The sequence below is a fragment of the Spea bombifrons genome, chromosome 11, assembly GCF_027358695.1.
Source record: "Spea bombifrons isolate aSpeBom1 chromosome 11, aSpeBom1.2.pri, whole genome shotgun sequence".
Lineage (NCBI taxonomy): Eukaryota > Metazoa > Chordata > Amphibia > Anura > Pelobatidae > Spea > Spea bombifrons.
The window spans coordinates 9,099,092-9,122,288 of NC_071097.1; positions in this window are offsets into that span (position 1 = coordinate 9,099,092).

The window sequence follows — 23,197 nt, forward strand, 5'->3', positions numbered from 1 at the left end:
TCTACTATTTGTCCTGAGTTTAGAAATACCCAATGTTTCTATGTTTTTTTGCTTTTTTCTGCACGTTATGGAGCAATAAGTACAGGTAGCGTTTTGCTATTTCAAAACCAAATCTGGTAATTCTTCCCCCCATGTGCCATTTCGGGTATCTTTGAAGCCGGCCAATGCAATTTACCCCATCAAATCATATATTTTTAAAAACTAGACACCCCAAGGTATTTCCAATGCTGGTAGTTTAACCCTTTCCATGCACTGATTTTACCACCAGCCTTTGGTTATCACGTTGCACGGCAACCCCGTACATGTACAGGCTTTGTCGTTAAGGGGTTAAACATGCTCAAACCTCACTTACAAGTCCATTCATTATTGTCAAACTGAAGCCCATGAGCAGCACAGCTTAGTGGAGTGGGCCTTGACAAAGCTAGTGGGTGTGCACGAAGGAGTGATTTAATTTAAGTGGTACAAGTTTATTATGGGTGGGGTTAAAACTAAGGGTATATAAGTGGGAGCCATTTTGTAAAGGCTCACTTAACTGTTTTTCCAAATCTGGTTTGTCCCAGCCTCCTTCCCTCCCTTAGTGGGTTGTGGAGGTGTCTACCCCGTTATTTCACAGCCGCGGGGATAGTTTGGGATAATTGTTTTGGTACATTGGGTTTTGGTTAGGTTTTACTTATTTGACTTGGTTCTAGTTAGTTTGGTAGGTTTCGAGCTGGCCTGTGGCTCAGAACCTGGGGTGGTGTAGGGGTGTCTCGGTATGCCCTTGCATCGGTTATTTGGTTAATTTGGTGCTATAAGGGTGTCTCGGTATGCCCCTGCATTGGTTATTTGGTGGTGTAGGGGTGTCTTGGAATGCCCCTACATGCGTTATTATTTGGTTAAACAGTGTGGTGTGGGGGTGTCTTGATATGCCCCTACAATGGTCAATGGAGGCACCTGGTATGTGGTAGTGCCCAATGTTATACGGTTAATATGTTTATAATGGGGGGGTCATTGTCATGAAGGGGAACTATGTGATCTCTGTTTAATTGTGATGGTCTGTTTTGACAATGACCTTTAACCCCTTAAGGACCGGGCTCGTTTTTTTCTTTTTGTACCCTGCGGGACCGAGGCTGTTTTAATACTTTTGTGGTGCTTGTTTTCAGCTGTAATTTTCTCCTCACCCATTTAGTGTACCCACATAAGTTATATATTGTTTTTTTCAGGACAAGATGGGCTTTCTTCATATACCATTATGTTGATCATATCATCTTATTTACTATAAATAAAATAAAAAAACATGGTGAAAAATAAAAAAAAAACACATTTTATGACTTTTATTTGAAAAATCTTTTACTCACCTAAAAAAGCAAGTAAAAAAACTAGCTAAATAGATTCTACTACTTGTCCTGAGTTTAGAAATACCCAATGTTTTTATGTTTTTTTGCTGTTTTTTGTAAGTTATAGGGCAATAAGTACAAGCAGCGTTTCATGATTTCCAAACCTTTTTTAACAAATCTGGTCAGTCTGCCTCCATCTCCTCTTTGAAACATCTTTGAAGCCGGTTAACTCAATTTAACCCCGTCAAACCATATATTTTTGAAAACTAGACACCCCAGGGTATTCCAAATGCTGTTATTTTAACCCTTTCCATGCAACAGTTATACAACCACACTTTGTAATAGTAATTTTTTTTATTTTTTTTTCACACAAATTGTACTTTAGTTATAGATATACAGGCCCTGGTATATGTCACTGTCAAACAACCCCCCAATATGTGTTCAGGAACATCTCCTGAGTACAACGATACCCCACATGCATGGGTTTGTTAGATTGTTTGGCTGGTAAAAGGCTACTTTTGAGGCAACACAGACTTTTAGCATCTGGTCATTCTGACTCCATCTCCTCTTTGGAATATCTTTGAATCTGGTTAACTCAATTTAACCCCGTCAAACCATATATTTTTGAAAACTAGACACCCCAGGGTATTCCAAATGCTGTTATTTTAACCCTTTCCATGCACCAACTACACTTTGTCAAACTTTGTAATAGTAATTTTTTTGACACAAATTGTACTTTAGTTATAGATATATACAGGTTCTGGTATATGTCACTGTCAAACAACACCCCAATGTGTGTTCAGGAACATCTCCTGAGTACAGCGATACCTCACATGCATGGGTTTGTCGTGTCGTTTGAGATTTAAAATGCCGGGCTTACCATCGAGCAAGATGGACGCGTAATTCCCTTGCTCCGCAGACCCACCGCTTCTTTTTGCTTAAAATCGGTGTTTAATTCTTACCAATGGGGAAACATTCGAAGCTAGGCGCTACGCCGAAGCATCCTCAACCCAAGGACAAACCGTCACATACCTCGGTTAAGTCGTTCTTTCAAAACTTTGCTGATGCTGATTCCCGCGATTCCATGCAGAAGGCCTCACCGCCTGGCAGTCCTGGGAGCCAATTTTCGGACCTTCCATCTGAATCCGGCAGGATCCGCGCCATCTGCAGCCTCATTCCGAAGAGGATCACTGGCGTAACACTTTGAAGGACCTACCAACTAAAACGGATCTTATTTCTATTATTGCTGAAGCACACGCACCTTTAAAAGCTGACTTATCGGACATTAAGAAGGACCTACAGCACATGGGGGAGCGGGTCTCTACCCTGGAGGCCGATGCTGTCAATACACGCTCTACGGTGGACACTATCTCTGACCAGCTGAAGGTGCAACATGAGACGATGCAACGTTTGATGCAGAAAATTGAAGATTTGGATAACCGTGGCCGCAGATCAAATTTGCGGATTCGAGGCATTCCGGAGACGGTTCTCGGTTCGGAGGTGGTTAGTGTCATTAGCACTGTTTTCAACCGCCTGCTACAGCGTCCTGAGGATGCCGTCATTAAGTTTGATCGAGCTCATTGAGCTCTTCGGCCTAGGCCGCCAGATGACCGCCCTCCTCGGGACGTCGTGTGTTGCCTCTCGGAGTACGGGGTCAAAGAAACCATCCTCGCCGAATGTCGTAGGGCAGGCTCCTTGGAGTGGGACGGACACAAGCTTCAGGTATTCCCTGACTTATCGCCCATAACGCTGCAATACCGGCGTATCCTCCGACCCCTCACCTCGGCCTTACGCGAGGCTGCTATCCCGTATCAGTGGGGGTTTCCTTTCTCTCTCATGGTACGTAAGGGCCCTGACCGTTATACCGTGCGCTGTGCGGCTGATATTCCTGAGTTACTTGAGAGACTGGGCCTACCTGCTATTACAGTCCCTGACTGGGAGGCGTCCTTTACACCTCCACCCAGATTAAGCGACCCGTCCCGGGACTGGCTGTATAAACCGCAGCGCCGACGTAGACCCAGGCAGGTCGATCCTCTGCCTTCCTGAACAACCATTAACTGATTGCTGCATTTTCCTACTCACTTTCGTTTCTACCTGTGTGTGCCCCTTTTTTGGACCTGGCAGTCCCTGACTGCGATTTCATCCTCCTCTACTGGTTCACGTCGCTTCGATATTCCTCCTCTCCTTGACACACGGCGCCAGCGGCTCATGTACCTGCGGACTCTCGGCTCGAGCCTCGTGGATCTCAAGGACACCATGTTTTTGTTGCACCTCGATGACTTTGCCATCGTGATGAGGCTTGCCTTTCTGACTGGTTCTCCTGGACTCTCGGCCTCCTCGGTGCAGTTGTGCCGGCTTCAATTTGGATTTTCTTGAATACCTTCCGGCTGAGTGTTTGCTTCCCGGGTATTTGTGCGTCGCGATGGACATGTCGATAAGTACCGTTTTTTTTGGGGGGGGGGCGTCGGATTTTTCTTTTTATTATGTTGTGTTTCGGAGGTTTCTATCGTATACACCTACATTACATATACGTCTTCTCTAATTTGCACACACTTCATATATGCATTTTCGGCTGCCACTTATGTTATTTTTGAAGTCCCTCTGTGTCACACAAGGGGCTTTGGCTCGTGGTCTGCTATCTCGCTTGGCTCTTGCCTAATTTTAGCGAGTCATATGTTTGTGAGGTCTTCCGTCCCATGCCTTCACATAGGCGGTTGTGCATGCCGTTCCCTATTATACACACCTCATACGCAACACCCTTTTTATAATTAATAATACTTATAATCGTTTCGGAGCAGCTACACTTCCGCCGTTGTGCTTCATGTATTTTACACTTGTTTCCTTACATTGCACTCCTTTATGGCCCTGTACGGGTTTGTTTGGGTCTATGTATACTGTTATTATATTGCTTATTCTAGATTGTGTCTGCTGGACCTGTATTATTTTTTTTTCTTTTTTTATGTATTTAGTCGGGTGGTGCTGGGTTGTGGGGGCTGAGGCGTTCTGCCTTGTCCCCAGCGGCCCTGCATCCCGGGTTCTCTGAGTAAACGCATTCAGGTTCAGTTCTATATACACCGACATTCTCTGGCTGCCCTGGCAGCTTTTTGTTATATATCTAAGCGGTGGGTCTTGGTACCTATGACTCCTCCTTTTCTCTTCCCTTCCTACATTTCTGTGCTTCCCCATTTCTCCTATTCTTGTCTCGCTGTATCCCACCCCCCGAGCTGACCATCCGGATTCTAGTGATCCGGGTTTCTGGTTTGATCCTACTTTTGGATTATATGGCTCTCCTTTTGATGCTCATGCATCGTCTCGGACTTCACGTTCCGACCGTTCTACATTTCTTTTTGTTCCGTGATTATTGTTTTCGGTTCTTGTTTTTTTTAATTGTTTTTTCGGTGCGTGGTGTCTGGTTGTCTGCTGTGAGTCCTTTTGGGTGTCGCCTTCATGCAGCACACTACACTTAATTTTGTCACTTTAAATGTCAGGGGACTAAATAAACCAGAGAGCCGCTCCAGTCTGGCTCATTTTCTGCAATCTACTAAATCTAACGTGGCTTTCCTCCAAGAAACCCACTTCAGGGAAAGAACCGCCTCTATGCGTTAAACGTTTCCCCCTGCGGTATTTCTCTAGTTCCCACGACACTAAGACTAAGGGTGTTGCTATCTTGTTACATAAAAGCTTACCCTTTCAACTAGTTGACACCTGGAAGGACTCTGAGGGGCGGTGTCTTTTTGTCAAGGGGTATATTGTTTCGCAGATGGTTACTCTTGCCTGCATTTACGCTCCTAACCGCAATCAAACACGTTTTTTGGTTTCGGTCTTGCGTAGGCTTGCGGATTTTCAGGATGGGATTTCTATTGTGGGAGGCGATTTTAACATGACATTTGACCCCAGACTGGACTGCTCCTCTGGACGTTCACATATCCCCTATTCTCGCATATCTCAGGTTAAGAAGGCCCTTCATGCTATGCAATTGGTTGATGCTTGGAGGGTGTTACACCCGTCCGTTAAGGACTACACGTATTACTCAGCGGTACATTCCCGCTATACGCGTATTGATTCCATTTTTATTACTCATTACCACTTACCTATGCTCTCCTCCTCCAGCATTGGGCCTACTACTATAGGGGATCATGCCCCATTACATGTCACCTTGTCCCTTGCTCAGCTCCCGCCTAAGGTGTGGAGTTGGAGACTGAATGAATCCCTCCTGTCGTCTCCGGCTGACGTTCAGGTACTGGCCGAAGAGCTTCGTCATTATTTCCGTGAGATTTAAAATGCCACATTTGGGAAGTGCGCTTTTTTTCTCCATTTTGGTCAGTCTGTACCTATGCCCTATCTTTGAGCTCGGCCACTCCAATTTACCCCATCAGCCGTTTTTGTTTTATATTAGACACCCTTGGGTATTTGAAGTGCTTTTATTTTAACTCTTTGCTGAGATTTTTGAGAAATTTTAGCACTTGCTCAAAATAATAAACTTTATTTTTTTATTTTATTTTTTTAATACTTTTTTAAATATTTTTTTTACACATTTTGCTGGTACTGGATGTTTCATCTAGTGACATCACTGCATAATTATTTTTAAATGTTAGCACATTTTTTTATTTTTTTTTTCCATTTTTTTTTGTTTATTATTTTTTGAATATTTTACTAATCACATTGTGATTAGAAAGCTGGGCTCCATTGACTTGCATGGTTGAATGCAGTACCTGTATTCAACCTGCAAGTGGAGCCAGAGTTCTCTAGAGGGTCTGGAGACCGTCTAGCGAACTCTTTCATCTTTATTGTTTTTTTCCCGGGCCGCCGCCATCTTGCTGATGGCGAAGATCACCGGCAGCTGCGGCAGCCCATCCAGAGGTAAGTGTTTGGTGTCGCTTTTAAAACGGGCGCCCCGGGGAGGGGCCAGACATGGCCCCCGATGCCGATCTCGGCCTTGCTGAATGCCTCGACATCGAGGCATTACAGCAACGCCGTTTAAGCGAAGAAAGTGATCGTTGATCACTTTCTAAGCTTATTTAATTTTTTGACTGTTCAGGACCGTCAAAGGTCATTAAGTGACCGTTTTTCCATGACGGTCCTGAACCGGCAAAGGTCGTTAAGAGGTTAAATATTGTAAATGTTAATAAACCTGTGGAAATTATATTTGCACTCAATAAAGGTGTGCATGTTTTTTTGGGGGAAAGGTTGGAGTTATGGGTACGGTCATTCGACTATGCGCCTGTCAAGTATACCTTTAGTATTAACGTTCTTTGTCTCTGTCTCTCTCTAAATATCCATCAATGCTTAGAGCTGTGTTGTAGCATACAAGGATAAGTTACCGTATTTGCTCGATTATAAGACGAGCCCCCAAAATCTGAATATTAATTTAGGAAAAAAAGATAAAGCCTGAATATAAGACGACCCTATAGGAAAAAAAGTTTTACCAGTAAATGTTAATTCATGTTAACAATGTAAACTATTTTTTTTTAATAAAAGCTATTTTATTGAGAAAAATATTTTGTTTTTATTTCCTTTTATTTTCCAATCTGCCCCCAGGCTTGCCACTCTGCCCCAGAAATGCTTTATACCCCCTATATGCCACTGGGTCCCATGATATGCCTTTTAACCCTCTAAATGTCACTGTGCCCCATGATATGCCTTTTAACTCTCTATATGCCACTGTGCCCCATGATATGCCTCTGGCATTTAGGGGGTTAAAAGGCATATTATGGGCAGAGTGGCATATAGGGAAGTATAAGGCATTTCAGGAGGCAGAGTGGCGTATAGAGGGTTAAAGGGCATTTCTGGAGACAGAGTGGCATAAAGGGGGTTAAAATGCATATTTGGAGGCAGAGTGGCATGAAGGGGGTTAAAAGGCATAACATAGAGCACTCTGCCTACAGAAATGCCTTATGCAGAAATGACTTACCGGTGCTTCTGACGTCTACCCGCTTCCCTGGTGTGTAGTCCTGTCAAACTAACCTGATCAGCTTTTATGAGGAGGTGAGCCCAGGACTGGATCGGGGTGAATCGCTGGATGTCATATATCTTGATTTTTCCAAAGCATTCGATACGGTGCCACATAAAAGGCTGGTACATAAAATGAGAATGCTTGGGCTGGGGGAGAATGTGTGTATGTGGGTAAGTAGTAACTGGCTCAGTGATAGGAAACAGAGGGTGGTTATTAATGGTACATACTCTGAGTGGGTGACTGTTACTAGTGGGGTACCACAGGGGTCAGTTTTGGGTCCTATTCTTTTTAATATATTTATTAATGACCTTGTAGAGGGATTGTATAGTAAAGTATCAATCTTTGCAGACGATACTAAGCTCTGTAACGTGGTTAACACAATAGAGGACAGTGCACGATTACAAATGGATCTGCATAGGTTGGAGGCTTGGGCTGGGATATGGCAGATGAGGTTCAACACAGATAAATGTAAGGTTATGCACATGGGGAAGAAAAATCCAGGCTGGGAATATGTATTAAATGGGAAAACACTGGGGACGACTGACATGGAAAAGGACTTAGGAGTCTTGGTTAACAGTAAATTTACCTGTAGCGACCAGTGTCGGGCAGCTGCTGCTAAGGCAAATAAAATCATGGGGTGCATCAAAAGGGGCATGGATGCCCACGACAAGGAAATAATTCTACCATTGTACAAGTCACTATTCAGACCACACATGGAATACTGTGTACAGTACTGGGCACCAGTGTACAAGAAAGATATAGTGGAGCTGGAGAGGGTTCAAAGACGGGCAACCAGAGTAATAAGGGGAATGGAAGGACTACAGTACCCAGAAAGATTATCAGAATTAGGGTTATTTAGTTTGGAAAAAAGACGGCTTAGGGGGGACTTAATAACTATGTATAAATATATAAGGGGGCAGTACAGAGATCACTCCCAGGACCTATTTATACCCAGGACTGTATCTATAACAAGGGGACATCCTCTACGGCTGGAGGAAAGAAGGTTTCTACCAGCACAGACGGGGGTTCTTTACAGTAAGAGCGGTGAGACTATGGAACTCTCTGCCAGAGGAATTGGTAATGGTAAACTCAATAAAAGAGTTTAAAAGGAGCCTGGACGTGTTTCTTGAAGGCAATAATATTACAAGTTATGGATATTAGATTAATAGGGACAGAACGTTGATCCAGGGATTTATTCTGATTGCCATATTTGGAGTCGGGAAGGAATTTTCCCCCTGGTATGGGGCAATTGGCATCTGCTTCATAAGGCAAAAAAACCTTCCTCTGGATCAACACAGTAGGGACACAATATGTATATAGGTTGAACTTGATGGACTTTGGTCTTTTTTCAACCTTATGAACTATGTTACTATGTTACTATGTTACTATGTTATGAACTATGTTACTAGTCGCGGCAGCGGGTAGGCATCTAGGCCATTCGCATAGGCAACTTTCGCTGCAGCCGTAAGGAGGCGCCGTTAGCAGCGGGGGTTGTCTGCGTCTGCTGATGTTTTACTGAATGTGATGAAGTCCAATTGTCATTGCAATTCAGACCTGTTAGGAAGGCTGGAATGCTTAGGTGAACCGTGCTATCCCAAAGACTTAGGCAACTTTGGATGCAGAGAAAAATGTTGTTGCATCCCTCGAGGGAAGGAAATGAATGAATTATGTGTACAACTTGTGAAGCATTGCTTGTCTTTTCAACTTCTTTACTATTTATATGATTGTCACCTACATTTTTTAAACAAAAACTATAGACAAACAAATTACTGACCTCCCACAGGGAAAAATATGTCCTGAAACAGTAATACTCTAATGGTTAAAAACACAGAAATCCATTTATCCATTTATATGTTTATGTTGTCTCTTACTGTGCAACAACACTGCTTTTAGTGTCTGATCTTCTACTACAAGCCTGTAATGATTAATTGCACATGGTATTCATTAGATAAATCAGCAATATAGGTCACAACTGTGTCTTAGTTTAAATGCAAAATATTGACAGTTTCATAGATGGCCGTGTTCAGTCCTGTTATATATATTTTTTTATTTAACCAGACTTGGGTTCCATAAATATCTCAAAATAAATAGATGTCACTAATCCAGCATTTTATAACCATGTATTGCAAGGTCAGTATGTTCTCTGGGGAGAATGGGTGTTTGAGCACAAAAAAGGGAGGACATGAGAGAGCAAAATATGGGGGATGAAGAAATGGGAGAAGTGGAAAAAAGCAAGACTGCCAATGATGATAGAAAAAAAAGCCATGGGGTCATAATAACACTGTGCAAGGATGAGGGAAGTATGTGGAGGAAGAAATGTAAAGGGGGGAAGGGAGAAGGAACAGGGTTCAAACACTAAGAAAAAAAGAGAGAGAATCGCAATGGTTAATAAATACGCTAGCAAAAAGAGAGAATGTATACTTAAGGAAAGTGTTGGTTAAAAAGACACAGATGAAAGCCAACATGATAGAGGGAGAAATGTAAGGCTTTGGAAAGTAGAGAAAACATGACAAAAAGTTTGTGAAAAAAGTCAGGGGCCTCTAGATGTACTGTTGATTTTGTGTTGGTACATTTGCTTGTTATTAAAACATTAAATCGTCTGGTCTCCTCTAAATCTTGCATTGGTTACTCAGAAACCTGTCTTCAATTAAAGTTCTTTTATAGGTTTAGTCCGAAAGGAGGGGGACATTGAACCCTGCCTCTTTTAGTTGCTATACTAATTGGTAATTAGTTACAGTGTGAAGGAGAAGTGTGAGAGCCAGATTTAAGGGTCTGTCAGTACAGCATTATATGGTAACTAGTTTTAAGGGTCAGAGAAAGACATGCTTTAATACAGGGGTGTCCAAGTTTTTTCTGCAGTGGGCCACTTCATCAGAATTGTATACGTGTGAGGGCCGCACTCATTTTTCACTGTAAGAAAATATGGCCTTTAATAAAATATGCAGATTAAAATAAAGTAAATGACACAAAACCTTTACTTTTCCTCTCACTGATTTCTGGGCCTACAAAGGTTTGTGACTGCAAATTCAGGATAATTAAAAATAAAATACTTCTATTTATTCTAGGGATGCACCAAAATGAAAATTCTGGACCAAAACATTCACGGTTCACTTAACCGAAAATGACCCCCCAACTTTAAAAATAATAATAAAAACTCAAATTTTTAATAAAAGTAGGTAACACACCACAACTGGACAAAAAAAAATAGCAATATGACTTGTCATGATAGTCATGATCCTATCATACCCAGGCAACCAGTAAATGCTGGTACCTAGGCATGATGGGACTGTGCTTGCTGTTAGCAATCACACTCCTATCATGCCAAGTCAGCCAGTACATGCTGGTACAGGGTAGCTGTAAGTGATGTGTAGACCCCATACTGCTGGCAGCATCAATACACAAGGGGGGCAGCTAGCTAGGTTTCAGCATGTACTGGCTGACTTGGCATGATAGGAGTGTGATTGCTAACAGCAAAGTCCCATCATGCCTAGGTTCCAGGACTTACACATCCAACCAGTAAATGCTGGAACCTAGGCATGATGGGACTGTGATTGCTGTTAGCAATCACACTCCTATCATGCCAAGTCAGCCAGTACATGCTGGTACAGGGTGGCTGTAAGTGATGTGCAGACCCCATACTGCTGGCAGCATCAATACACAAGGGGGCAGCTAGCTAGGTTTCAGCATGTACTGGCTGACTTGCTAACAGCAATCACAGTCCCATCATGCCTAGGTTCCAGCACTTACACATCCATGCTATCACACACACACTCATTCATTCATATACTCATTCATTCAGATTCATTCCCTCAATCACGCATACTCATTCAAACACCCTCCCCACCCCCTTACCTGCACTGCAGCTCCTCGATGCCGCTCACAGACTTCAGCAGAGGGCGCGGCCTCCCTCTGCGTTCTCTGGTACTGCACAGAGGAAGCAGGACTGGAGCAGAGTCATGTGATGTCACGTGAACTCTGCTAGGTTCCGCTTCCTCTATGCAGTACAGAAGACACTCCCACATGTAAGTAGCAGGGCTCGAGGTGCGGCCCGCGTAAGATCAGTTGCCCTGGCCGCATGTTGGACGCCCCTGCTTTAATACATAAGAAATGCGGAAATAATTAGAGCAGGAAATATTAATGTAGTAGAACAAAACCAACTAACAGGTATACCGTAGACTAACATGTTATAGCCTTATCTTTAGGAATATACAATGTACTAGACTTGGTCACCAGGGGGCTCTTCGTGTTCGTCTTCGAGCTCGTCTTCGGGAAAAAAAATATCTTCGTATTCCGCGAATATTCGCCTGTTCCTGTCTTCTCTTCGGGCGAATACGCGTGGACATTCTTCGTGTTCGGTTTTTCTTAGTTTTTTTCCGGTTAAGGTGTTAATACGGGGTTAACTCGTACCGCAGCAGCTCTGGCGACAGGAGTTTAAATGTCCGTATGAGCAACTCTATTCGTCGTCAGCAGGGGGCTAGTCTGCCAATGGTTGATGGCAGACGAGCCCCCTGCTGGCGACCAATAGGGTCGCTCGTACAGACTTTTAAACTCCTGGAGCCGTAACTTGTCCGGCAGATACCATTGGTCTCTGTGTTCTATCATTTAACTGATAGAACAGGGAGACCAGTGGGATCTGCCGGGCAAGTTGCTGCATTAGGGTTTTACAAGTCCGTACGAGCGACTCTGTTGGTCGCTCGTACAGACTTTTAGGCTCCTGGTGCTGTAATTTGTCCGGCAGATCCCACTGGTCTCCCTGTTCTATCAGTTAAATGTCCGTACGAACGACCAATAAAGTTGCTTGTACGGACATTTAACTGATAGTACAGGGAGACCAGTGGGATCTGCCGGACAAGTTGCTTCATTAGGGTTTAACTTTTTTAAGTCTGTACGAGTGACTCTGTTGGTCACTCGTACAGACTTTTAGGCTCCTGGTGCCGTAACTTGTTGCACCTTAAGGGGCCGTGCGAGTAAGCCTAGTGGTCGCTTGCACGGCCCTTTAACCTACGGATTTCCGCTCCCGTTATCTGACGCAGCATCGAAGGGGTTAACGAAGGCCGTGCGAGTGAGCCCATTGGTCACCTGCAGGGTCAATTGGTTGATGCCAGAGGAGGTCCCTGTAGGCGACCAATAGGCTCATTCGCACTGCCCTGTAACCCCTGACGGCGAACCTACGGATTTCCGCTTCCGTGAAGTGCCGCGATGCCGCGAAGATAAGGTAAGTTAGATGGGGAAGGGACCGGGGAGATTAGTAGGCGAAGACCGTCACGAAGATCTTCGTGGTGTGTGTCTTCGTCTTCGTTTTACCGCCGCTGTCTTCTCTTCGGCGTCTCTTCATGTTCGTTTTCATGTTCGCCCGAAGACGAATGCACAAGTCTACTATGTACTGCTTCCAAGCTAGTAATTGTCAATATTTTCCATTAGTAGTAGTAATACTTAGCAGAAAAGAAAAATACATAACAGGAATACAAAACAAAAGACGGTGAAGCTTATCCCAAGGCACAAAATATATAGACAAAAGTATTGGGACACCTGACATTATACCAACAGGGACATTGATGACATTGCATTCTAAATACATAGAGATTAACCCCTTCACTAAATGACCAGAGCAATTTTTGTGCTTTTGCACTGAACTCTGATTGCCCACTAACTCATTTAGTGCGCCCCCACGCATTATATATTGTTTTTTTCAGCACACTTTTTTTGAAATTATATATATATATATATATATATATATATACCGTATTGGCTCGAATATAGGCCGCACTTTTTTCCCCCACTTTAAGACTTTAAAGTGGGGGTGCGGCCTATATTCGGGGTCTAGTGCCCGACGCCCGGGACATGCAGTCCCGGGCGCCGGGCAGGCAGCGGGGTTAGGATACAGATCCCCCGCAACGGTGCAGGGGACCTGCATCCTACTCTCGGATGTCCTCAGACAGCCTCCCCTGCCAGCACTTTCCACGGGGGGGGGTGCCGTCACGGGAGGTTGTCTAAGCGCATCGTCTGGACGGTCACCGGCTGCAGCGATGCGGGTAAACAGCCTCCGGGTTGTTTACCCGCATCGCCGCAGCCGGTGACCGTCCACACGATGCGTTTTACCTCTGCCCCCAAGACTTACCGGAGCAGACTCCCGGGTGTCTTGCGGGGCGCCGGCGGGGGACATCTACGCAATACGCGTATACAACTTCCGGTTGTATACGCGTATTGCGTAGATGCCCCCCGCCGGCCCCGCAAGACACCCGGGAGTCTGCTCCGGTAAGTCGGGGGGGGGAGGAGAAGGAGGGCAGTGGTAGCATATCGGGGGGAGGAGGACAGTGGCAGCATATCTCGGGGGGGGACAGTGGCAGCATATCTCGGGGAGGGAGGACAGTGGCAGCATATCTCGGGGGGGAACAGTGGCAGCATATCTCGGGGGGAGGAGGACAGTGGCAGTATATCTCGGGGAGGGAGGACAGTGGCAGCATATCTCGGGGGGGGACAGTGGCAGCATATCTCGGGGGGAGGAGGACAGTGGCAGTATATCTCGGGGAGGGAGGACAGTGGCAGTATATCTCGGGGGGAGGACAGTGGTAGCATATCTCGGGGGGGGAGACAGAGTGGCAGAATGTTTTTTTTTTTTTTTGGTACTTTTTAAAGAAAAAAACTTTTTCTTTAAAAAAGCACCAAACTTTTAGGGTGCGGCCTATATACGGGGGCGGCCTATATCCGAGCCAATACGGTATTTATTTATATATATAAACCATCATTTAATACAAAAATATCTAAAAATCTGGGAAAAATTCGGATGAAAAAATATTTTCACAGCTTCACCTATAAAAAAAATATATATAACCAGTGCAAAACACAGTTGGGCTGGTTTATCAGCGATTGCATGTTGAGCCTGAAGAATCGCTCCCGTGGGGGTGATCAAAGGCTCTTGGTGGCTGTGCTGGTCTGCCCAGACACCTGGGCAGACAGCAGCAGCAGTGCCCCCGTGTGATGGAGATCTATACTCGGACTGAGTAGCCCAGCCTTAGAGATCTTCCTTGCCGCTAAAAGCTTAATTGCTCAAGGGATGAACCCTTCATATTCCCCCCAAGCACTAGCCGAGACTTAGTGTAAGGGTAAAACAGAACTCTCTTTATGGAGGACAGCACAAGTATTTATACAGCAAACATTTTAGAATTGAAGGTATAATCTAATCACCCACCAGACAGCCAGGCGACGCCATACAGTTCTATGGCCAGCAATGCCCACTCGACAAAGAGTCACCATTTCGGGGTGTTGCCCACCAAAACCTTAATCTTTAACAGCTTCCACTCTTCTGGGAAGGCTTTCCACAAGTTTTTGGAGTGTTTCTGTGGGAATTTTTGCCTATTCATCCAGTAGAGTATTTGTGATGCATAAATATTTGTATATTGTCATATTTTTCAGGTATTTGTGTTTTGTCTCTTGTCGCTGCCATCAATTTTTCTTTGTATTAAGAAAATATCTATACAAAATCACGTCCTGTGGTGAGTTGTCAGGAGCAGTCTTAGCTTTTGGGACCATATGGGCCTTGTCAATTTGTGCTTCTCCTTCGGTTGTCAGCTGTAGTGATGTCCGGATCATGAATGAATCGTTCATTTGATCCGATTCTTTTTAGTGATCCGGATGAATCGGTTCAGTAGACTGAACGATTCATTTGTAGCAGTTCAGTCTGTGAATCATGCAGTTGTAACCTGATCCTAGAGTGAGTCATCTGCAGAGCACTCAGACACATACTCTAGGATCAGGTTACAGCTCATTAATTCACAGAGGAACAATGACTCATGGAGTCAGAGAGTCGTTCAAAAATTCTAATGATTCAAATGATTCAAATCTTACAGGGATCCGGATCTTACAGAGATTCAAATCTTCCTCCCCAGATCCATGGTCAGCCTCACTTGTGAGGCTTCCGTGGATGCTGCAAAGCCGCCAATCGCGAAAACGCTGCGATGCAGCTGTTTAACAGCAGCCCGTACATGTACGGGCTTTGTCGTTATTACATTGCACCACATGCCTGTACATGTACAGGCTTTGTTTTTAAGGGGTTAAATAAACTCTTTTCCTTTATCGTGTTGATTCTCTTTAAGTATTTAAATGTTTCTAACATATCCCCCTGTCACATCTTTCTTCCAGGCTGTATATGTTAAGATCCTTTAACCTGTCCTGGTAAGTTTTATCCTGTAATCCATGAACCATTTTAGTAGCCCTTCTATGAACTTTCTCCAACAGAAAAGTTGAGGCCATTGTAGAATGGCATGCAGCTTGTGAGGATCCATCTCGAACCCTGTACCGCTAATGACATAACCAAGGAAGGATACCCGGGAAACTTCAAATACACATTTCTCCAGTTTAGCGTATAAACGGTTTTCATGAAGGCGTGCCAGGACCTTTATTACGTGTATCCGATGTGAAATCGGGTCCGGCGAGTGGATAAGAATGTCCACTCATCGTTCTGATGGATACGAATGAGGTTGTGAGCACCCCGTAAGTACAATTTAGTGAACACCTTCGATCGCTTCAGGCAGTCGAACAACTCGGTAATGAGTGGCGAGGTGTACGTGACCGGGTCCATGGCCGGTCCCGCGACGCTTCCTCAGGCGCCAGCGAGTACCACCGCTACATGGTCAGTGTCTTCACCGCGTGGTCGACCACGTGGCAAACTGGTAGCACAGCTGTAACGTGCTCTTATAACCTCGGGTGACTTCTTAATGCAGGACACACCTCCACCTTTCCCTATTTAAACCTGGACTTCCTCTTCTGGGTTACCCTTGGTTGGTGTATTCTGCTGTTTTCCTGTGTGAGTTACTGTGACTATTTATTCGTTTGACCCAGCTTGCTGACTTCACTCCTGTTTACTGATTTGTCTCCTGTTCTCTGATCGTTTGGTATTGAATTGGCTTGTTTGACCACTCTTCTGGATGTGATTCGGCTTCCCGCTTTACTGGTTACCAGACCTGATTCTCGGTTCCTGCTCTCCTGGCTACTCCTGGTTCCTGTTTGCCTGGCTCACTCCGCCATCCAGGGTCCTCCTTATCCAATTGTTACAGGCCCATAGTCTGTAGGAAGGAGGCTGGCACTCAGTCCCCTCCAGGAGCCCATGGCACGGAGGATTCTGTGACATAAGTGAACCTCTGTTTCTAATCTTCCGGGATTCTTTTCTTTCAGCAATTGTACTAGAGGATTGGAGGAAGGCAGATGTGGTTCCTATATTAAAAAAGGGTTCAAACTCTTTGCCTGGAAATTATAGACCTGTGAGCTTAACTTCTGTGGCTGGAAAAGTATTTGAAGGGCTATTAAGGGATAATATTCAGGAATTCATTGGGAAGAACAGTGTTATTAGTAAAATTCAGCATGGTTTTATGAAACATAGGTAATGTCAAACTAATTTAATTGCATTCTACAAAGAAGTAAAGTGGGAGTGTAGATCAGGGTGTTGTAGTGGATGTTATCTACTTGGATTTTGCCAAGGAGTTTCACACGGTTCCACACAATAGGTTAGTATTCAAACTGAAAGAAATTAGTAGATGCAAATTCTTGTTCTTGGGTTGAACTTTAGTGTAGTGGTGATAGAGTACAGAGAGTTGTTAAAAATGGTAAATCTTCAAGCTGGACAAAAGTGTTGTTCCTCAGGGTTCTGTTCTGGGACCGATTTTATTCAATATATTTATAAATGACCTTGCAATAGGCGTTGAAAGTCAAGTGTGATGACGTGCAAGTCAGAGTAGGCTGGGAGGATGGAGTTGCGTTTGGCGGGGTGAAGACGGGGTGATGGCGGAGAGACAGCGGAGATGATTTCCTGCAGCCCGGGCAACTCTTGAGAGTCAATGACAAGGAGATCAGACGGGGGGGTTCAGGAATTGATCCGGTTCCAGATGGAGATGTGTGGGATCAGATGTGAGCGGAAAAAGACTGGACGGGTTGTGATAAGGTTGACTGGCCCTAGTTAACCGCTTAACTCCCGCCACAATCTGCAAGATCACCGAGTCTGCTAATAACAACCTGCAGATATTTTGAAACTCCAGCTCTGCAGTCATCTGTGACAGAACCATCTTCTTCAATAAAACTGTTACCAGATTCCAATAGCCATCTCACCTACCAGGTGTAACCAAACAATGTATAGCCTCGTTAGGCTTTAAGGTACTGGCTTTAAGGTAACACTTGCAAACATAGCATGGGGTTTAAATATGTACATGGACTTATGCAGTGCTACCCTATAAATCTTTATAAATCTATATGGATATATATATATAAGTTTAGTGAATCAAAAGGAGCTAAATAAACCCTAATACGCTTTATACGGAAGGGAAGGAGAGAAGAAGGGAGAGAGAAGACAAAGAGAGGGAAAACAAAAAGAGAGAGAAGAAGAGGGAGTTCCACTCTGCGTTCCGGTCAAGTTACGGGTGAGTGCTCTGGCCTACAGGCCTGGGGCATATGGTCTCAGATGGGTGGGGAAAGTTATGGTGGTCCACAGAATCGGGTGACATTGTAGATGTCCTTAAGGCGGTTGTTGAGCGTCTGACCAGTCAGACTGCGCCCCAGGCTTCTGCAAGTGTGGGTGCACGGTCGGACTTAATGTCTGCCCGGATGGCCCCGGCTGTTTTGCCTCCAGTGCCCATTCCTGCTGCAAGTACCTGTGATATGGCTCCCCTAGGTATACATGTCTCTACTGAGATACAGGAAAAAATATGGAGAGGGGATTTTATTGATGTTCTGTCTTTGGTGCAGCCTGATAAGGAGTCTGTGGATAGGCCTAGGAGGACTGAGGGTCCAGATTCAGATAAGGCACGTCAGCTCCTCCGTACCTTTGGTAACTGGTTTGCCACTTTTGCTGGTATTTTATGTGAACGTTTCCCTGAGCTTGGTCCATCTTTATTTGTATATTTAGACCTTATTTGGGGTGCCTATAAAGTTTACGGGGGTCAGGGCTGGTTCAAATATAACCAGCAATTTAGGCAGAAAATGTCAGTGAGGCCAGGTCTTACTTTTAATATGCAGGATGGTAACTTGTGGTTGTTGTTAATGACCCCATCTCACCCGATGCCCTTTCATGGCAAGGGGCATGTTGGCTCTATAATGACAGCCACTGCTGCTGGTACAGCTCATGCCATTTCAAGCATGAATGCTTGCACTGCGGTGGAGCCCACCCGGCCATTCGCTGCTTTAAAAAAGGTAGGACAGGTCCCAAGCAGGGCGCCAGAGATGACCCTGCCCGAGGGGAGGACGCCGGTGAGCGTGGTAAAGATGCGCCCGTGGCTCGCGCAGTACAGCAATAGGCGTGACGCGTTGTTGCTGAAGGATAGTTGATAATTTACGTTCTGTTTTGTTAAATGAAGATTTGGTGGCACAAAAGTTGCAAGCTGAGGTGTCCGCCGGTAGGATTGCAGTCCCTTTTTTTCACCCTCCTTTTTCAAATCTCCGAGTGTCCCCGCTGGGCCTGGTTCCTAAAAAGGAGCAAGGAAAATACAGGTTAAATCACCATCTTTCCTTCCCAGCGGGGTCTTCTGTTAATGATGGTATCGATAAAGAGGAGAGTAGAGTTTGGTATGCATCATTTGATGGGGCATTGGAGCTGGTTCGGGCTGCGGGGCAATCTTGTTTGCTGGCTAAAAACGACATTGAGTCTGCATTCCGTTTGCTGCCCATCCACCCGGACTGCTTCCACTTGTTAGGCATTTACTGTTATTATTTCGAAGTTTTTTCCTCATTTCTTGAATGGGTCGTGACTTGCAGGTGCGGCCTGAGTGGTGCTTTAGATGATTTTCTGTTTGTGGGTCCCGCCGCTACTGATGTCTGCAGCCGTCTTCTTGGCACGTTTATGGAGGTTACTCAGGAGTTTGGTGTGCATGTGGGCAGTGATAAGACTGAAGGCCCTTGCATTGTTCTGTCTTTTTTAGGCATAGAGATAGATACCGATTCTATGGTCTTTCGTTTGCCACGAGCTAAACTAAACACCCCTTCCGTTTTTTGGGTTCTGTCAAGATGAAGCTTAAACAGGTCCAGTCGTTGTGGGGTCACCTGGTGTTTGCTTGTAGAGTTATGCCCATGGGTCGAGCCCTTTGTAGGTGATTGTCGCTGTCTACTATTGGTATTAAGCATTCTTCTCATTTTGTCAGAATCACTCGCCAGATTAAGGAGGATTTGCGGAGGAGTGCGGTCGACCTTTTTAGCCCAATACAATGGCCAGACGTGTTGGCAACAGCCTGAGTGTTCCAACTCAGACTTGGAGCTGTTCACCGACGCTTCCAGCAAAATTGGTTTCGGGGCCTACTTTAGGGGACAATGGTGCGCTGAGGTTTGGCCGCCTGAATGGTCAGATTCGGCACTCAGACGGAACATGGCTTTTCTGGAGCTGTTCCCTATTATTGTGGCTGTTGAACTCTGGGGCTTGGAGCTCTCCAACCGGCGGGTTGTTTTCCGTTCTAACAATATGAGTGTGGTACATGTCATCAATCGCTCCACGTCCAGTTCACCACCGGTTTTAGCTCTACTTCGTCACTTGGTCCTTCGTTGTCTCCAGTTTAATATATGGATTAGGGCAAAGCATGTTCCGGGTACTTCTAATGTTATTGCTGACTCCTTGTCCTGGTTTCAGTTTCAGAGGTTACGGTCGGCTGCTCCAGAGGCATCTCCTTTCGGTCTTCCTTTTTCCCTGCAATTATGGAACCTCGCTTCCGGAATATTTGTTGGCCTGCTTCAGGATCCTCGGTCAGTTCAGTCTCGTCAGGCTTACGGTCGGGTGTGGAAAAGGTGGCATCGCCTGGCTCAGTCAGAGCGTGGCTTTCTGGATGATGAAGGTAGGAGGTGGGCAGTCCTGGTATATCTGTCCAAGCTCAGATCGGCTGGGGTCTCTGGGTCCACGGTTGAGCATGATCTGTCCGCTCTATCCTTTTTGTTCAGGCTCATGGGCTGGCGTGATGTTGCCAACGAGTTCTTTATACGGAAGGTGGCTAAGGGCTGGAGGAGGGGTAAGCTCCCTGATACTCGTCGTCCTGTATCTTTTGCATTGCTTAAGGCAATGCTTGGGCACACTCCGTTTCTGTGCAGTTCTCCCTATGAGCCCCTTCTATTTCAGGTAGCCTTTTCCTTTGCCTTTTTTGGTGCTTTCAGAGTGGGTGAGCTGGTGTCGTTCAGTAAGCATCATCCTGGTGGCTTGTCTGTTGAGGATGTGTCTTTATGCCCTGAGTCTGTGTCTGTTTTGGCTAGAAGATCTAAGACGGATCAGTGGGGCCTTGGTGTTCATGTGTATTTGTTTTCTATGGGTGGTTCTTTCTGTCCAGTTCGCCTCTTGTCCGGCTTCCTTAAGGTTCGGCCGACTCTTCATCAGAATGGCTTACCTTTAACCCGCTATCAATTTTCTAATATTTTCCGTAGGTGTGTTGCTTGTGCTGGTTTCGACCCTAAGCAATTTGCCCCTCATTCCTTCCGCCTAGGGGCTGCAACTGAGGCTCACCGTGCTGGCCTGCCTCCTGCGCGCATCAAGAGTATTGGTAGATGGGGATCTAATCGCTTTCGTAGGTATGTTCGTCCCCAGTTGCTTGTTATGTAGTTTATGTTCTCATTTTTCCCCGCAGGCCATTCAACGACTTTTGTCTGGATCATTGGTCATTCCTATGTCTATTGGGCTTCTCGTCTGACTGAATCTCGTGTCTATGGCAGGAATCTCGGTTTTCCATCTGATCAGGCCAGTATTCGTTGGCGTGGCCTGCGGGGCCTTAGGTGGGAACAGTTGTATCCTGAGTGCTGCTCTTTGTGCAGGTTTGTTCCCTCTTCTATTATTCTACTAGTTCACGCTGGGGGTAATGACCTTGGTAGAACCATTGACCATTGACCTTATCCACACGGTTAAATTGGATTTAGCGAAATGCTGTGCTTTGTTTAAGGAAGTTACCTTAGTTTGGTCTGAGGTCATTCCTCGTCCGGTTTGGAAGTCCTTCTCTAATCCGAGGGCTGTTGAACGAAGCCGTTATAAATTTAACTTAGCTATCTCTAAGTTTGTCTCTAGTATTGGCGGTGTCGTTGTCCGTCACAAGGAGTTGAAGGGTGAAAACAGTGACGTTATGCGTCAGGATGGAGTTCATTTAACTTCAATAGGGCTTGACATATTCAATGCTGGGTTACAAGACGGTATTGACAGGGCGCTGTCTGTGGGGGGGGGCGCAGACCCGGCCCTGATGGCGGTCCGGGTCTGCGGGGGCGGTGTTGTTCCCCCCCTGTCCAGCGCTTATGAGTTCGTTATCTGGAATTTGGGGGGGAGGCGTGTCCTGAAGACGGCTGATGGCATCGGATGGACTAGGACTCTTGGTGCAAGTGGTACAATAACCGCCTATCGAGCCCAAAAGGTTCGGTAGCTGGCGGGTCGTTTAAGTATGTAATTAATGTCATTTATTGGTTTATGTTCTGCTGGTCAATAAAGGGGGGAATGTAATAAAGCTGTGGCCTATGCCCTACCCACAACAATTGTGTCTTGTTTCTTATTTCGGGTATTGGGTGGGTATTTTCTTCGGGCCTAAGCAGTCAAGAGAAAGACAAAGAGAAGAAAGACAAAGAGAAAAAAAAAGATCCTCTGTGTCCACTCTGGCTTTTTACTCTCCACACCAATAAAAAAATACATCGGTAAATTAAAATATGGAAACCTCTCCGTCACTGGATGACTCCTTGGAAAGTTTTATAGAACCTCTAACGTTATCTCAAACATATCTAAAAAAATGCTTAGACTCTCAAGCATCTGCTCTAAAATCTGAGATCAATAAAAGCTTTGAAGAATTCAACTCCAAATTAGAACACCTAACTAATAAACTAAAAGACATAGAATCATACATGGAAGACCTGTCTAGAAAAAAAACAAGTGATGGGAGGGTTGGAAGAAAAATTAAGACAAGTGGAAGACAAAAGAGGAGATCTGGAAGACCGATCAAGGAGGAATAACCAAAGGGTTAGGAATATTCCTGAATCAATAACGCAAGACAAACTGTTTAACGTTTAACTGTTTAAATATGATTAACGATGCTCAGCCATACAATCTACATATGGAGAGATTCCACCAGTTAAATAAACCCAAAAATGCTCCTGAAGCGGCACCAAGAGATGTTATTATTTATTTCCAATCTTTCCTCTTTAAAGAACGAATTCTTCAGGGGGGATATATAGGGATTATAGGGATTTTATTATCACATAAACCAGATAGGATAAGGGTTTTTTTTTATCAAATATTAAGAATATGTCAAAGGGATAGACACCTAGGAATAAGATAAATGTGTTAGACACAAATTCATCTATGTTTAAATTATTGTAAAGATGATGGACTTATCATATATAAGAAGCCACGGAAACCTCACTATTAAATAACTCTGATCACTATATAAACTTGATAAGATAAGGTCACAATCAAATTTTTTTTTTTATGGGGATAATTGATGCCCAACAATATATTATGTTTAATTTGTATCCTATTGTAAAGATGTTGGGCTTATTATATATCACAACAATGAAAATCTTATTACTAAATATTATGAATATAATATAACTATATAAACTTGATAGAATAAGGTGTAATCAAATCTCTGAGCATGATGAAAGGTTCAGACACAACGCTTTGATTTGTTATTTATTTATTTGTTTATTTATTTATTTTTTCACATGGGAAAAATTGAAGCCCAATAATACAATATGCTGTATAGTATTATAAAGATGCTGGGATCATTATTATATATAAGAGTCACGACTCAGTCAAAATCAATATTTTTTTTTTTTTTATTTTTCCCCCTCTCTCCCGCCTGCTAACCCCTTGAGAGATTGACCGCACCCTAAGATAGTTTTCACCCTAATTATTAACACCTGCCACAACTCCCAAACCTCTCGCCATGGCTTCTTTACTAGATCCCAGGATCTAAATATTTGCAAAAAAATTCCAAAAAAGGGAGTC